Source organism: Zonotrichia albicollis, chromosome 2, assembly GCF_047830755.1.
Source record: "Zonotrichia albicollis isolate bZonAlb1 chromosome 2, bZonAlb1.hap1, whole genome shotgun sequence".
Lineage (NCBI taxonomy): Eukaryota > Metazoa > Chordata > Aves > Passeriformes > Passerellidae > Zonotrichia > Zonotrichia albicollis.
Window position 1 is genome coordinate 58989601 of NC_133820.1, and position 17507 is coordinate 59007107.

The window sequence follows — 17507 nt, forward strand, 5'->3', positions numbered from 1 at the left end:
AACTGAGAGATTTTAATGGGAGTGAGAAGCAATTCAAACCCTGAACACAAGGAAGAATGAGATAAATGAGCTCAACTCTGCATCAGATTCATTAAATCATCCAGCTACCAAAGGCTGAGGAGCAAGGGCCCAGCCATCCAGATACTTCATGAAGTCCAGAGCTCCAGGTTATCAAAATAATCTCTTTAAAAGAGGAAGAATTATTGTTACTTGACATGATTCAGTGTCATTCTTCAGTTGTTCTTGCAGGAATGTTGGCACAAAGTGGCAATTTGCCAACATCAAGATGGATGACAGCAAGAATTACGGTGGGCAGCAGGTCACGTCCAAAGCAGACTCCAGCATAGGGCAGGAAATTGGTGCAGATACTGAGAAAGAGAGTCCAGCAGAACTTGGGAAACTGCACTAGGGCTGTTTTAAAAGTAGGTCACAAGTTTCACATCTCAGGGGAGACAGCTCACGTACACAATAGGATACATACATTTTTAATCAGAACATGATCCATGGAAATATTTTGAGAAACAGAGACCTCTGTAGTTCTCCACATTTGAAAAGCATTAATAGGAGGCCTGTCAAAGCCAATTCTTGTGATCCACATCTCAAACTTTCTACGGAAACTGTGTGGACAAGAAATAGAAAACTGATAGCTGGTGAAGTTCTTACCAATGAAAATTTTTTAAGTATTGCTGCCAGCATTTTCTCCAAGTCAGTGTGCAAAATAAACCATTGGACCACCAAAATGTATGTCTTATATCTACTGCTAATAACACCAAAGCTTCAGCACACAGGTATCCACTAGTTTGTGACAGGAAGGATGGAAAACCCTGAGATATAGTAAGATAAAGTTGCCCTGAGCAAAAAATACTCTTATAAATTCTAGACCTTTCATGACTAATTTGTCTGCAAAGTATCAGGTAGATTTCATGGACAACTTGGAAGTGGTGCCATCCAAGTCCCAGTCAAAAACTGTCTGTGTTCAGATCAGGGAGTGTGCAGCAAGTCTTTCTCATAAAAGTAATAAAAACATAATCACAGGGAACGGAATGAGATAACGTTTAATGTTTTCAAAACCTAATCCAACTGAACCTCTGAATGACCATCTGGAAATGGGAAGGAGAGGCAATTTCTCAAGGTCCTTTGAGGACAGGAAATCATTGATCAAAAGAAACATGTTGCATCTGTTCACCATCGCTCTGGATTAGGGTGAAAGAAGAACAAATAATGCAGACAGTGTAGTTACTCTGGCTTTGAATTTGAAACATCACCTCTACAGGGACTGGTAGTATATCCAACTGAAAAAAACACAAGGATCCTAATGTCAGCATTAGTAGAAGTTAGTTTTTTCAAATGTAGTCAGAAGTTTGATGAAAAATGTAAGGCTCAGACTGCTGTTGCCTTAAGAGGTTGTCTAAAAGCAACTGAAATACAAACTTTGAAGGGGAGTCACATAAAATAAAGTCCTTTAATTGCACGGGAAAAAATTGCAAAGAGAAGTAGAAATGTCATTCAGTTGATTTACTGATAAGCTAAATAATTTCATAATGCTTTTAAAATGTACTACTACTTCTAAAGCAAATTATACAGATTTATCACTTCTTAATATGTTCTAAATGAAGGGATCAGAAACAGATCTTCAGGACTTCAGAGAGTACCAAAATCCGGGCCTTTATAAATTCAAAAACCTCAACTCCTGGCAATGCGCAAATTAAAAGTTGTTCTACATTATAGCACAGGATCGGCAGAAATTTGTTCCATTTGTCCTTGTTCTTCAGGGTTTTGTGTTGATTCTTAGGCTGAAGACTTTTGTGCTGGTAAATAGATTCAGAGAAAGGATTCAACAAAGACATTTAGCTTTTGAAAGAGCCTTTCACTAGGTTGTTTCTGAAAACAAAGAGAAGATAATGATACTGCTGGTGTTCACAGGATACCATGCTACTTTTTTCTTTTTGTCTTCCTACTGTTTCAACTTAGCTTTGCAACATGTGGCATCAAGGAAAAAGTAAAACCTGTGACCAGTACAATTACCCATTACCAGAATTATTTAAACTAACGGGCTTCATATTTCATGTTCTTCCCAAAAGCACGAGGGGAAATGTTGTTGTTGTTCTGACATTTTCTAATGTCTAAGAAGCATAATTCCAGGAATGCTCCAGTGACTCAATGTGACTCATTGACTCTTCTTTGAGAAGCTAAACAAGAGGAGAACTTCATGAAGAATTCATACTGTTAATGTCAGAAAGACAAAAAAAAAAAAACCAAAAAACCACCTGCTTCAGCGGTTGTGAAACAAGCCCAGGTTTCTCACATAAGGCACGCAGGTGCGATCGGGGGCCGAGGGCAGCGGGAGAAGCCGGGGAGCGCCCTGGCCGCTTTCCCCGCTCGCCCTCCAGCGGGGCTCCCGCTCCCTGCAGCCGGGGGGACTCGCCTGGGGCTCAGCTCGCTCCTGCCGGGAATTCCGGGCTCCCACGTGCAGCGCGGGGCGAGTAAACAACTTCACCTGCACTAGATTAAGGATTAAATGGGTATTTGACTGGAGAGCGCGATGCAGCCTGGTACAAAGTGAAAGGTCATTCACAAGCCCTTCGTCAGATGAGTTTTCAACTCCCACACAGTGACCAGGGTCATTGTGATCTGCCTGTTTGATTTGTGCCTATCCCCACTCCGGGGAGGATGACAGTTTAATAGGGTTGAGAGAGGAGGGTTGAATTAATCTGTCTTAAAGGACCATTTGTAACTTGATTTGGAACTGGTATTTTTACGGTGCGGCAAAAGAGGAAGGTTTATATACTTAGTCTGGTTAGTTTCCAGTCTCCTCTGCCCTTTCTAGCTTTATTAAAGAACAAATGCAGAAGCATCAAAATACCTCAAAAAGAAAATATGTGTTTATTCTTTGGTGTAACACTGGAAACAAAACTCCTGCAAAGCACCTGTTCGCAAAAAGCATCCAAATATTTCCTGAGGGGAAATATTCCAAAGACACAGCACTGTCACATGTTTAAGGATTCTGCTGCACCATGGGCTGTGGCAACTCCCAACCCAATGAGTTCAAATCACCCACCGTACAGTGATAGTTCCAGTTCACCAATACTGATCCAACATATCAAAATTCCTCTACATTAAGGACAGATGAAAGCAGAGTTGACTTAGCCTTGTATGCCAAATTGTATTTCTGTGACAGGAGCTGAGCCATCCCCAGTTTGGTGGAAAACTTGCATGTTGTAAATTCATAGAACTGTACCTCTACTGTAATGGGCCCTAAGTCTTGTTAAAGGAAATCTCTTATTCAGGAGTTCATAAAACATAATGTTAGGTCATTACAAAGCAAGCAATATTCAGTAAGCCCTCAAAGTGCATGTGCAAAGAGTATGAACACATCTGGTAGCAAAATGTCTTACTGGAAGTCAAGTAAATTGTCCCTTGATCATTGCTAATGTTTTCCACACTTTTCTACACAATCTATGCTGCAATTGAATAATTCAGGTAGTTCTAAAGATTATAGAAGGAAAAAAAACCCCTAGCAGTATACTCTTTACAAAGATAAGGACCAACTCATGAGCAGTTGGTACTGATTTTAATAGTTTCAAGGGTCAATAATAAAATCTGTTCAAAAATCTATTTTTTCAAGTTTTAGGGTTTCACATTCAGGTAGGTTTTTGTAGAGACATAATGATAAAGCTCAGTAAAGGAAAAACTACATAAAATAGCAAAAAGAATTTCCTAAAAGCCAAGACTGTGGGATTTAAAAGAAAAGAAAAAAAAATCCCTGACACTAAGACCATTTAAAATTTCTCACAGAACAATTTCCCACTCCCCACCATAGGCAAAATCTTTCTTGTCTCTAAACTAAATGAATTTGCTGCTGGCTTGGACAGCAAGGGTGAAACATGATGATGCAGTCTGGCTTCCACAAGAGTTCCCTTTGTGATCTAGAGGAGCTCTGCTAACAGGAGCACAAGCACCAGCCTGCCAAGCTCCTGAACTTCCAGCCCCAGGTGAAATTAACCTTGGTCACTGGGAAATAAATATATTGAGCAGCTGTCAGACAAGCTGGTCAGTAGTTTGTTTCAGCTCAGGAAATTCCTTTCCCAGCATATCTGAAAATATAGAAGTCACTACAAAATATAAGCAGGAAACAGACTTCCAAAGGCTTTGCTTTTCCTAAATAACTTCTGTTTAAACTGAACTAGAATTATTGGTTTACAAATCTTTTAGGGCAGAAACTCTTCACATCAACATAGATAACATCTAACAGAATACAGCTCCATTACGAACATATTTTGTGAGCATAAAACACTACCATGATAAGTAAATATTAAAACACCCCTATGCATAGATTTGGTAGAATGCACCAAATGCCATAAAGGTCAGCATTTTTGCCCACATGTTTTTGCCCCCGATACTGTTTCTGCTGCGGTTCATCACAATTCAGTCTGCAACTCTGAAGCAAGAGGTGAGTACATTAGTGAATCTGTCCCTCTCCCTGCACAAGCATACATATCTTGCCCAATTTGATAGGTTTATTTCATTGCAATATTGTAACATTCAAGCAATAGCTTGTTTAGCCTTCAAATCAAGTGATGCTGTAAGTAAACTAGGTGAGTTCACTTTTGCTTTCTTCTTCATTATTAAACGGGCAATTGTTGCAAGTTTAAAACACAAAATGTGTTTTAAAACCAGAAAGTTTTAGGATAGAAAATGACCCAGCCCGCTGTACCAAAACAGCATCATTCTTGCCTACTTGAGGTGCTAGCAAACCTCTCATATACATGGATTTTATCTAGGAGCAAAACGGGACTTTCCAATGCTGCAAACTGCTCTTGTAGGTTAGTGGATTAACAACAGCACCAGGGAATGGTTCATTAACCTCAAGGGTTTGCACTGACACAGCTACATTATAAAAAGCAAAGGTCTTCAGTTCAGATGGCACTGTAGATTTCTACATCTCCTGTCCCATTACTAGTTCTGTAACTTCTGCTTCTTTATTAAGATCTGATTTCACAGATTTCTAAATGTCCCATGACAGATTTAGAAGCACAAATGGTCCAACCTGGGCATCCTAAATCAGAAGACCATCCCTTTATCTGGAAGAAGAGAATGGCCAAGAGATAAATTTCTAATCCCTTATGAAGTCTTGTAAACATATATGCTAAAATCAGCTTCAGAGCAAAGGATTTTAAATTGCCTTGCAGTTACTATGTAACTTAAGAGGATGGATCTGTGCTTCGTTTGACCATGCTGTCAGTAAATCAAGGAATACTGTCACAAAAATTTTAACATACTGTGGTCATAATAATATTAAGAGGATGTATCTGCATACCCATTCTGATTCTTTGAACATTAGACATTATCTCAAGGCTTCTGAAATAAATCTTCTCCCTTTTTGCTTGCCTTAAAAAATACAGAAGCTCCTTTGTTATCTGTCTATATCAGTGGTTTTGTTTAGGAAATGGATCCAGCTTGACTTGATATTGAATCAGATATCAGAAGAGTGATCCAAAGTTTGGAAAGCTTCTCCCTCGATTTATACGGCTTTATATCAAATCACAAATGTCCAGAGCACAGTATCCTTTCACCAGCTGAGACAGTCAACCCTGTGCCCATCAGAGGCCATATAAGCTAATGTCAGAGGATTCCCTTCTGAATTATCTGCTTCAGAATTAATCTTTCAATTTACAATACTTTGCCAATGCATTCACTAATACAACTGTTGAGATAAAAACCATCTTTCAGGATATATGAGAAAACAGAGCCACACTTCTGAGCTTTTTGAAAGCCACATTAATGGTGACCACATGCTGTGCAGTGTATATCGGACCAGCAGACAACCTTAAACACTTTTTGTGTTTGCAAGAACTCTAATTGCTTTGGTGAAAACATAATGAGTAGCCTGTTATGTTCTCCAAAGTTTTCTTTTAGTGTAATATTTGCATTGCTTTAGGCAGAAGGAAATAATACCTTTGTAAGGATGAGTTTTCATGTGTCTTGATAGACTTCTAAGTGAACTTCTTTAACAATATTTGAAACTATTTCTTTCTGCCTAGATCATTGAAGTGTATGAGAACAGCAGTACTGGGAAACCATGAAACAAACATTGGAAAAGGTCAGGCTTTCACAGCAAATTTCCATAATTCATTATAGATTCACTACACATGGACAGGCTGCAGTAAATTGTTCTGCTGACAAAACTACAAAGTGTAATTAGTGGAACAATCTGAACTGCTCACAACACAAGCTATGAGATCTCTAAAATAAATTCATCAGAAAAGTTCAGTCTGCAGTCTTGGATTCTGAGTTTTACAGCTGAAATTCCAAGTGATTCAGGTCATGTTACTGAACTATACATGATGCTTTATGTCTGAATTTTTCTAAATTATGGATATTATAAATGGTCTCCTCCATTTAAGGCAAGAGTTATCTTGCAGTGTATGCAATGCAACTGAGAGGAGTAGACCAGCTTTCAAAATCAGCTAAATATTTTTCTGTACCCTGGGTAGAGGCAGGCTTTTGTCCTATTACTTTAATGCTTTCACTCCATTATTTCCTTACTTGAGAGTGGCATAAAGGATTCCCTCTTGCTGGTGAGCTTTGGATGTAGAACTGGGCAGAGTCTCAAAGTCTGGAGATCATTTACTGAATCTACATCTTTTCAGACTGGCTAAACATTGGCACAAACAAGAACATTAATCACTCTCCTGACTAATGTTCATTAGTAGCATTTTTAGGTCCAGAAACACAGTAGCTCAGATTATCCATCATTTGAGACAGACAGTCCTTCAGCTTCTGGACAAATGAATGGTGCATTTCTTACAGGTAGAAATGTCATTCTGCTTTATAAATCTGATATTTGACACTAACTAACCTGGAATCTGGGAATCTCTCCCACTCTTGCATCAAGGTCCATTCTCTGTCTGCCTAGTGAATATTTGTTGAGATAAGACTCTAATGTACACATATCATTGCCCCTCCAGGCCTTGAACTATCACACTGCTTTCACTGGTAAAATATGATTAGGTGGCATCCACTGCCTCCCTATGAAGATGATGGAGGAACCAGGGGCTTTGGGCCACCTGCAGAGCATGCCAGGCCCATAGTTTAGAAACACCAAGGACTCTGTCAAGTAAGAGAAGGCTAAGCACTAACACAGACCTTTGTAGCCTTCCTCCAGAAGTGAAAATACTGTGTCTCTTAACTCGGAGAGTTGGTCCCTACGGATCTTCTTTAATGAGACTCTTCAGCCATTAAAGCCTGTAATTAGTGCCCACTTACCCACTTTCTTGAAAAACACTGAGAGAAAATTGCAAACACCTTTTATTTCTTATGAAAAATCAGTGGATATTTCAAGCACTCAGTAACTAAAGAGAATGTTTCATTATGAGTTTCCAGATGGTTAATATTTTCTGTAATTCAGGGACAAACCCTGGTCCAAAATCCTTTGAGTAATGGGCACTGCACCCACCCTGAGTGCTCTAGTTTCTTCAGAATACAGAGATTCATTGTGTTGAAGAGTTACTAGTTAATGGTTATAATGGTGTACAATAATAGAGTGTTACTGGAACAGATAATCTGAGTTCGTAGAAGGCAAACAACCCCTGCAAACCCCTGCAAACAGCTGAGCTGGCTGCTGCTTTCTAATACAGTGATAAAGGTCAAAATGGCAGCTTTAAATAGTGAAGAAATGCTTGGTTTAATGTTGAACCAAAGAAAGTATCAAACTCTATATACCTTAATACTCTTTAACAAAGCTAAACTTGCAGACTACACACAGACACATTATCAATCTTCCAAAACACATCTTCAGAGCCCTGGGAGAGGGAAGCAGCAGCCAGTGTTAAATTCTGATACAATGCCTTTGCTTTCAGAGAGAAGTAAAATTTTGGCACTCAAATGAAAGAGAACTTTTCTGTAAAGGACAGCTTATGTAACTTTTGCGCTATGTAAATCTTCTGTTAATGCATTAGGACTCTAAAGAGGTTTAAATGGCGAAAGCCTCTCAGCTTATCTTTGAGCTTACCTGGAGTTACAGTGTTCTTGCAGAGCTTCGTGATATTATTGCCCAAAGGGCAGCAAGACAGAAAAGAGGTCACAAGAAGTCTGTCACATCACATACTCTACACCCTGAGTTATGCACAGCTCACTGTTTCATTCGAGCAATTTGCCAACTTTAAATGGAAAACTTTCTGTTCACTTGAATTCCCTCTTTCAAGCACAGCTTTTTTTCTTCCCAGAACCATTTTACTGAACGATGTGTCATGTGAGCAGGACCAGCAGAATCCCTCCCTGCTACAGGGCTGACAGCCCTAGTGAAAGGTGTATAGCTCTCCTTAGTTTAGTCCAACCTGGAAATGAAACAACAGATTCCCTTCCACCACCTGGTTGTGAGACAGAGCCTGCAAAGCTGGCAGAAGCCAAGCCTGAGGCTGGCCAGTGGAGGCCAGTGTGCTGCTGGATAATATTCAGATCCACTAATTAATTAAATTCCATTTGGAGTTAAACAATGGGACTTTGAGAGCCTTTTGATGAATGTGTAGGACCCTGCATTGGTTTGTCTTAGCATTCACCTCGGGTGCTGGAAACCAGAGCCAAAGGAGATGTAGTGACCACAAGGGTGATCCAATCTACCACCCTTACAGAGCTGCTTGCTGATCACTGTACAATGTAAATCTCTCTTCATTAACTTTAAGTGAATACCCACTGCCACCATCAATACAACCCTCTGAAATCCTCCCTTGGAAAGTGCTAGGTTTTAGGATGATTATTTGATCACATCTAAATCAGAGACAGACAAGACTGCCTGGTCAAAGATGACAGAGGGAGGGATGCTTAAAGGCATGATAGGAAGCAAATGGCATTGTTCTTCCAAGAGAGTTAGATGTGTCTGTCCCTGAACCCAAAGTGCCTCTCTAAGGAAGTTCCACCCCTCCTCTCTGATCACAGAGAGACCTCATGGCCAGTAGGAAGGACACATTCCTGTCTTGGGAATGAGGAAATCCATGCAGTATCCTGCATTTCCTAACCCTCAGGATCAGTAACAGGAGTGGAACGAGCACAGTATGATCCACAATCACATGGATAATCTGGCCAGTTTCCTTGGGAAGCAGATGAATATTGCACTGCAGAACCTCAGTAACTGCCAGAAGCTCACTAAGGCAAAGGACTACTTTTCCCCAGCAAAGATCACTGGGGTTTTTACTAGTCTGATTAGAATTTGATGGCCTTATAAGAAACTTGAACAGAGTACAGCTCAGGAAATATCTCTACTGCATTTTATGGCCATATTGGGAGCTAAATGATGTATGCAATATGTGTTTTCTCAACTGCCCACCCCCAAGCACTTGGAAGTGCCTGTCCCTGCTGCAGGGGTTGCTGAAGTTCTTCTAAAGCAGCAGGTAAATCACTCTGATTTACAGTATGACATATTAAGATAAATTGATACATATTTCTTTAATGCCCCAAGTTGTAATGCGACTCACAAGAGCTCTTATCAAAAGTAAAAAATGAAGCTGTCATCAGTCAGAACTCTTGCAGTGCCAGTTAATGTCATACAACAATTGCTTCTGGAAAAAGTTATGCTAACTTCAAAAAGGAGAGGAGGGATGGACACAATTTAATGCTTGGATTATATAAACATCACACCAGAGTGCTCTCTTTAGAGGAACTCTGGGTCTCACTCATCCCTGCACCATCTCACTCATTTCTCACATGTCTTCTGAACTAAAGCAGAAAGCACTTTAGGCCAGGACCATGTCTTTTTATATTTTGTAAAGCGCTTAGGATGATTTTAATTGTGCTAAGACAATGGATACTATATAAAGAGGAGTGAATTACCATTGTGGAAGAAGATTTCTACATGCTACAATAAGTTTGCTACTGCTCATTTTTTGTAACAGTAATAGCAACAAGACCTTCTCATATTGTTAAATAAGACACAAAGTGGCTAAGTGAGTTATAACACCCCTGCTATACTATGATTACCAAGAGCTAAACAGCTGCACTGGAACAGAAAGGGAATCCCATGGGCAAAACACATAGCTATGCTATAATTTCATAATACATTCTCATCAAATCAGTATTTCACATAAAGTTTATTCTTTTTGGTCAGAATCCAAACTTCTACAAGATAAATCCCAAACTTCCCCCAGACACATGCCTCTTTGTTTTGGTGCTGCGCCATCATATTTTCCAGTCTCCATAGAGCTCTAAGCAATCCTTCTTCGTGTTCAACAAGAACCTTGAAATTCCCACTTGCAGTTTACTGGGCTTCTAGTTATCCTCTCCAATGACAAATTTCAGTTCACATTTGTTCTTTCCCTCCTTCTTCTTATCCAGATTCATCTTACAAGACCTCCTTTACTAATATGTCATCAGGCCAGTAAAGGATGACCAAAGGTAGCACTGATGTTAACTGGCAAATACAGACATTTTGCGTGTAAAATTTTTAAAAGGTCACATCCATCTTTATGTGGATTTGGAATGCAAATGTGGTCAAGCAGAGATGTGATTTCACAGTGTTGACACCAGCTTTCTGTATGGCTGCATTTAGGCTCCATGATGGTGTATCTAAGCACCACCCACAGTATAAAATGGATTTGATCAGAGTTGAGAAGGTGACTGCAGTTCAGACAGATTAAATGCACTACACAGGAGAGAGTTTAAGCTCTGTAATGGTTTCATCCTCCAATGGAGGCTTTATGATGGCTGTGGGAGGCAGATGTTCCTTGATCTAAGCATAAGAATAGAAATGTACAGACAGATTATACCTGATTGGGCATAAAACCTGACAGTACAAAATAGATCCATCAGTGGTTTTGAACAAATTTGAATGAGCAGCAAGTTTATGTTAAATCAAAGCTTAGCTTCAGATGGCCATGGCATTTCTGATCAAATGTGAGGGTCCCTGAAGGCAGATTTACCATACTGCCAAACCATGACATTCAAATACTGTAGCGTGACCTCTTCCAGTTCTACCTCTGTCAAATTAGGTTGTGAGTCAACTAATGTCCATGCCTTTCCCAGCAAATCTGCTTGCAAGGGATATGGGCAAAAAACTCCAAAGCAAAAATCCTGAACTGATTGATCATACCTCTGTCAAGAGCACAGCTCTGGGAAACAAGTGTTGTCACACTGGGAGGACTTTGTACCCTGCACATGCAGTTCAACACACTATTACACCACTGACTCCTGCCAATGGAGCTAAAAGGACTCAGGCCAGTTATATCAGCCAAAGGCACGGAAGTATTCAGGTATTTCTGATTGTTGCAAGAAAACAGGAGGATTTAAGGCCAGAGGAGAATCCTGACAGCTTCAGCTGAAATCCTCAGGTATGGAGCATAAGCACTGACAGAGGTATAGCCAGTTCCATCTGTGTTCTGTGGTCTTTCCAGATCAAGTCTTCCTGGGAAAGGAGCAGCACAACACGGTAACTGATGTCCTTCCTTTCTCTTTCTATGCTAAAAGTTTAACCAATAAAAGTTTTCTGGCCCAGGATATGGTAAGCACTGGAGAAGGAATAATTTTTATACCCATAAAAAGCCATTATCTTATTTTAAATGATATTTTTTTTTTTTCATTTCCAGTAAATAAACATACAAATCAATTTCAGTATGCAGTCAGGCAACTCTTAGGATTTTCGTCATCAAACACTTATTGATGAAGAAATCAGAACAAAGGAAATGCTTCCCAAAAACTACTTATGGAATTAAACAGTGTTTGAATGAAGAAGTCAAAGAATTTCAAATCTTTATTTAGATAGTTGAAAGTAGAGGTGGTATAACTGAAAACAGTATAGGCAAAAAATATCCAATGATTTGTCACAAATAGTTTGCCCAGATCTATACTGTACTGTCTTATAAGTGAAGAGACATTTCCATATGGGAATTACACCACAGTTTAGCACTTTGTGCTTTATCCTGTCCCCCTGTCCATTCTATGTCTCATTTCAGTTGTTGTCATTCTAGCCATTGCTGGGAAAAAGAAGCTGAGATGTTGCTGCCATAACAAGCCATTTGAATGAGAAATGTACAGAAGAGAGTGAGAGAAAGTGGTAATTAGCAGCCAATACCAAATATAAAAGAACTAGAGTGGTATATCTCAGAATAAAACCAAATAAATGGTTAGAAACTGCCTTTAGTAAGGCAGTTGCCTTCCTTAACTTTCCATGTCTTCAGTACAAAGGGTCAATATACACAGGCAGAGCTGACCCAGCGCAGTTTCAATTTTATCGTGACTCCCTGAATGTTGTTCATTTGCTACATTGCAAATAATGGTTCCTTTTTGTCACTACGAGAATAACAGTGACACTAAAATGCTTCTCATGCCATTCAGTGCAAGTCACTGCAATGAGTTTGTTCTGACCTCTACTTAGTTCTTCTGTCCCGAATGCAGCAATATTTCCATGGTTTCCGTGGTTATCCTCCTTGTTCCGAGTTGCACAACTACTTTGTTTACAGCTTATTTCTTCTAGCTGGAAACAAATTACTCCGATGAGGCACACCGGCCCTTCCTCATTCACTGATGCCCAGGCAAAGCTCGCAAGGAAGGCGATGTTTGCTACCATCTGCTGGTGAATTAGAGTTGGGGACCAAAGGAGCATCACAGACTTGATTTTATGCATTACTTGAACCCTTAACAAGAACCTGCTGATACATTCATACAAGGGTTTGGTAGGGGGTTAAAATAATTCTGATATTTTTGTTGAGGAGCAAAAGCTAGTGAAGGACGATGTGCTATACATAAAGAAAAATAGAGAGAGTGGGAGAAAGCTCTCTAAAGATGTGGAAATCTGTGCTAGAAAGAACTTTGAGGAGATGTGGAGCTATAGAAATCCCAGAAATATAATGACAGGAAGAAAATCTTGATCTCTCATCATGGCTCAAGGAAATAAAGCTCTGAGACTGTTACTGGAAATATTAGTAAGTCATCACTTCAAAAAGTACTTGCTTCTATAGCAGTAGCTCCCAAATTAGTCATCATAATCCCAGAGGTGGTTGTGTTACTGTGGTGTTCAGCATTACTGAGACAAGTATTTGGGGACCTAGATTGTTACTGGACTCTGAACATTGTATAGAGGGAAGGGACTTCATTAAACTCCTTTGGAGGTGCATCCAGAAGTAACAAATATACAAAATGTGGGTCTGCACTCACAATCATGGAAAATAAAGAGACACATCACACATGCTTGTGAACCTTGAACAAAGTTCATAGAAGCTGATATGCAGGTATCTGGTGGTACAGTTGAAAACAGTATAGGCAAAAAAATAGTACATAATGGAATACTCTTTAAAATCAAATTAAAAAACAAAAAACTTATAAAATGAAAACTGAGAGCAATACAAGTTTCTTAATTTTTTTTCAAGGAAGTTAGATTTGTAACTGTTTAGCAGCTCTGTATTTAACAGTTAGAAACTGTGGTTACTGTTCAAGGAGAAATGTACTGTTCTACAAGCTGAAAACCAGGACCATGTAAAGAACAAGATGAAATTTTCCCTCAGAGTTCTGAGCCTCCTCATCTCCACTGCCTCCACAGCTTTAACGGGATGTGGGGAGCAAACCAGCTCCTTGCACCAATGCAAGACCTTACAGTGAATTCAACACCAAATAATCCATTACAGTATGTGCCACATTCATGCTGTCCTGTTGCACTGCTTTTTCAGGTGCCATCACATGACGATGATATTTGACACCACTTTATGTCCTTTCTGCTCACAGTCTGGTCCTTTGTTTTCAGGCACTAAATCCATAGATCAGCCTGTTTCTGTTTGTACTGTATTTACTGTGGTGGTTTTCGATGCTGGGGGTGTATTTAGGAACTATGACAACAAAGTAGTAAGAGATGGTTCAGTAATGTGCACTTGCTCTTGCTGAAGAGAGCAGACAACTGTAGCTCCATGCAAGTCTGACGGAGGTTTCCAAAGCAGCAACAGGGGAGGTTAATCTGAGCCAGAAAAGCTGAGCGCTGCTGCCCACTTCCCACGCCTCCCACTCCCCCTCCCCACCAGTCCTTTTCATGTTGACGCACTGCTTTCAACTTGCTGCAGAGAGAAAATGAGCACTAAGCCCCCGATTTTTCTGCTTTCCTTATCACAGATATTGCCCACTTCGTAAGATTTGAACACTGTTCCCACATCCTTAGGGAGGGGTTTGCATCATTATTTCCTAACAGCCTTCCAGGCGACAGGTCCCTGCCCCAACGGCTGTAACTGCCCGGGAGACAGGGCCATTGTGCAGCCTTCCAAAGTTGGCAACAATGCGCGTTCGGGTCAGGCTCCAACTGACTGCAAAGCCACCCCCTGCTCATTTATCTGTCCATGTCAGGGAGATATAGTGCAGCATCATTTGGCACGAAAGCCCCCAGTTAGGTTGATCCCCATCAAGTGAACTTCCTGGCCTTGAATAGAAAACCACAAACCAGCAGTTTTTGCTGCTTTCTCCCATACAGTTCAGACAGGATTCAACAAAGCCGAATCACCAACAGTAAGAGAAAATCAATAGGATTCAAGCATAACTAAGCCTCCATGAGCAAATACATTCTGTAACTAAATCTGCTGATACCCAGTGAATTGCATTTATCTAAGCAGCATGTTGTCTGTTCACAGGTTAGGAAATGAGTGGTAGGAGTTTTTAGGTATATCAATAGTTGCATGATCTTGTTATCTGCTCTTAAAGTCAGATATAGGACACAAAGAGGCACAACACAAGACTCCCCAAACATTAGCAGTAACTGATTGAAAATGCAACAGTAATTCAAGTGAGCAAAACCTGAAAAGCCTTTTAAAGAGGGATTCTGGCCAAGCTCATAGCGGCTGCAGCCTGATTTTTGTAACCCACACACATCTCAGATTACTCAGCCCTTTGCTCTGCTGGCCTGCTACACACCTGACAACAGAGAGAGAAGTACCAGCAGCCTGTTCTCTAAGGAGCAGGGAAATGCACAGAGGCAGGGTGACACAGAAAGGTGAGAAAGAGCAGTCCAGTCCCCTCCTTCAGGCTTTATAATAAAGATGCTCCCAGTTTATAGTAGTGATTCTTCTTGCTTTGGCCTTCAGGTATTGGTGCCTGTGTGAACAGCTACGTTCAACTCTGAGCCTTTTTCGCTTGACAACTTGAGCCCTTTTCAGCTGTCACTTCCCTCTAGTTGTCCCATGTCCATACCCTTCCCACTTCTAATTAAACTGGTTTTTCAAAACAATGTATTGCAAAAGCAGTGGGGTTTATGCCCCAAAGATTGAAACGTCTGGAGCAGGAATACTGTGGCTTTTTTCATTAAAATATCATTGAATTAATATTTTTCAGATAATTTAAATAGGGTGAAATACTTTTCACCAATACTTCTAATCAGAAATTAATTTCTAAGGGAAACTAATGCTACCACTGCATAGCATAGGGTAGAAAAGTAACAATTTGGGACAGAACTTGCTCTGCTCCTCCCACCCCCAAGACACGTGCTACAGAGTTGCCCCAGCATCCTTGTCCCACCACACCGTGCAAGACTCATCTGCTGGTCCTGCTGTGCTGTATGGAAAAGCAGAACATGTCTGCGTTATCTGCGGACTGGGGCACTTACTCTTGAAGACAAAGACTTAGCAATCTGAAAGGAGACATCTCTGTCCTCCCTCCTCCAGTAGAGATGTGACCTCTTTCAGCTTTAAAGGATTTAAATCAACTTGCAATACCAGTGCTCTTCTGGCTGACACAAGGACATAAGCAAAGTGAGGCTGTGGGGGAACAGTCTTTCATTAGCCTCCTACTGTCAAAATAGAAGGCTTGTGCACCTGAAACCATGTCAGATATTTTCCAGCTGTAATAGCTGGCCAATAAAACACACTTTCTCCTTCCACAAAACTTTCCCTAAATTAACTTTGCATTATGTAAGCTCTACTGCAAAGCCATCTGTTCTGCTGGCCTGGCATCCCATCTTGTTTTGTTCATATAATTGTGCCTACTTTCTTACCTGTTTTCTATTTAGTTCATCAAAAAATGTACTACATTTTACAAAGTTATACTGTACTACAGGGGTTTTTTTTAGCTTTTACTTTTAAGCACTTACTTCTGTCTGCACATATCAAATAATTTAAGTTATCCAAATAAGAGAAGAGCTGGAGAAAAGAAAAGGCATGCTAGGGTGCACTTTTCAGTACTTGCCAGTTTCTTCCAGAGGCATTTACTACAATGTACTCATGTCTAACATAAATGATCACTGAAATGCAACACACAGCTGGGTTATATTTGCACCCCTATTTGCTGTTCGAAGAGTCCATGAGCCAGGCAAGATCCATGATCCTTTTCAATTTTAATTCCCTCTTTTAAGTGCCCTGCAATCTAAAGGCAGACAGTTCTAAGTCCTGATATAAAGGAAGAGAAATCTTAAACACACAATTAGCAAGCATAAGTAAAGCCATTTTATGTTGTGTTGAAATGATTTTTTCATTGCTAGCTAATAAATACACATTTGGGAAACTAAGTTTTACTAATAAAGAGGAAAACTGAAGCAATATTACCATAAACCCTCCCCCAGAGAGAAAGCACCTGGTTAAATTCATTTCACATGAATTTTACTCCAAACACACTTTGCCCTGGTTGACAGGTTTTTATTTAGTGCACGGTGCTACATATAGCACAGGTCTGGCCGGGGCCACACTGTACCAGCCCCTTTAAAGACCTTCTAATAACAGCTTCTGGGCAGTGTCTACCTCACAGGTCAAGAGAAAAGACAGGCCCAAGATTGAGAAAATTATACAGCAAAGATATATGACAACTACTTGCACCACATAATGAATCATGGACAGCTAAAGCAAGAGGAATTACTCTGGCACTGTAACTAGATATTCATAATTGTCTCACATCTGAAAGGCTTAATAACAGAGATGAGGTTCTTACAGTAACTGCTACATAAGTAACAAATTACAGAAGGAAGCTTTAAAAGCAACCCTTCAGAAGATAGTACCTGTTCTCTCAGCTGCATTACAGTGAAAGTACACACAAAGAGAAAGGAAAGGCAATGAACCTGTTCCCATCTCATCCCAGCCATGCCCCTGTCTTCAAGACAAGGTGGGAATCTGTGTCTCAAGGAGGTGAAGATGTGAACTGAATTGATGGATGGGAGAAGGAGCTGATGCGCAAAGCATTTCTGACTTCTGCCAAATTCTATCACAACCCCAAGCCAAGTATTATCATGCATTTTTTTATTTTAGTTCCTTATTACAGAGGTGCATTGTGCTCTAATTTATCATATAGTGGTATGCATTTCACAAATGCTTAGAACTCCTAAATTATCCAGGAAGCTTGAAAGCTCTCCTAAAACAGTATCCCTTCCTTACAGAAATGAGTAGCTTATGTTTATATATCTCTCTAAATTTGCTGTTAATATAAATAAGTAGCATTTCCAGACCAGAATAAGGAGAATGACTATGAATTTGGCTATTGTAAAAGTCAAATGAGAACAACTTTAAAATGCTACAAGTAAGCTGTTCTCTAGAACCAGACCCATTTAGTCTAATTCCAACCAGTTGTGC

General features: G+C 40.1%; 1 protein-coding gene across 3 annotated transcripts in view; it reads right to left on the reverse strand.

The window, feature by feature from the left end:
* Positions 1 to 17507, reverse strand: part of SPATA13 (spermatogenesis associated 13) — a 158827-nt gene that overhangs the window by 128641 nt on the left and 12679 nt on the right. The gene's annotated exons all lie outside the window — the stretch shown is intronic.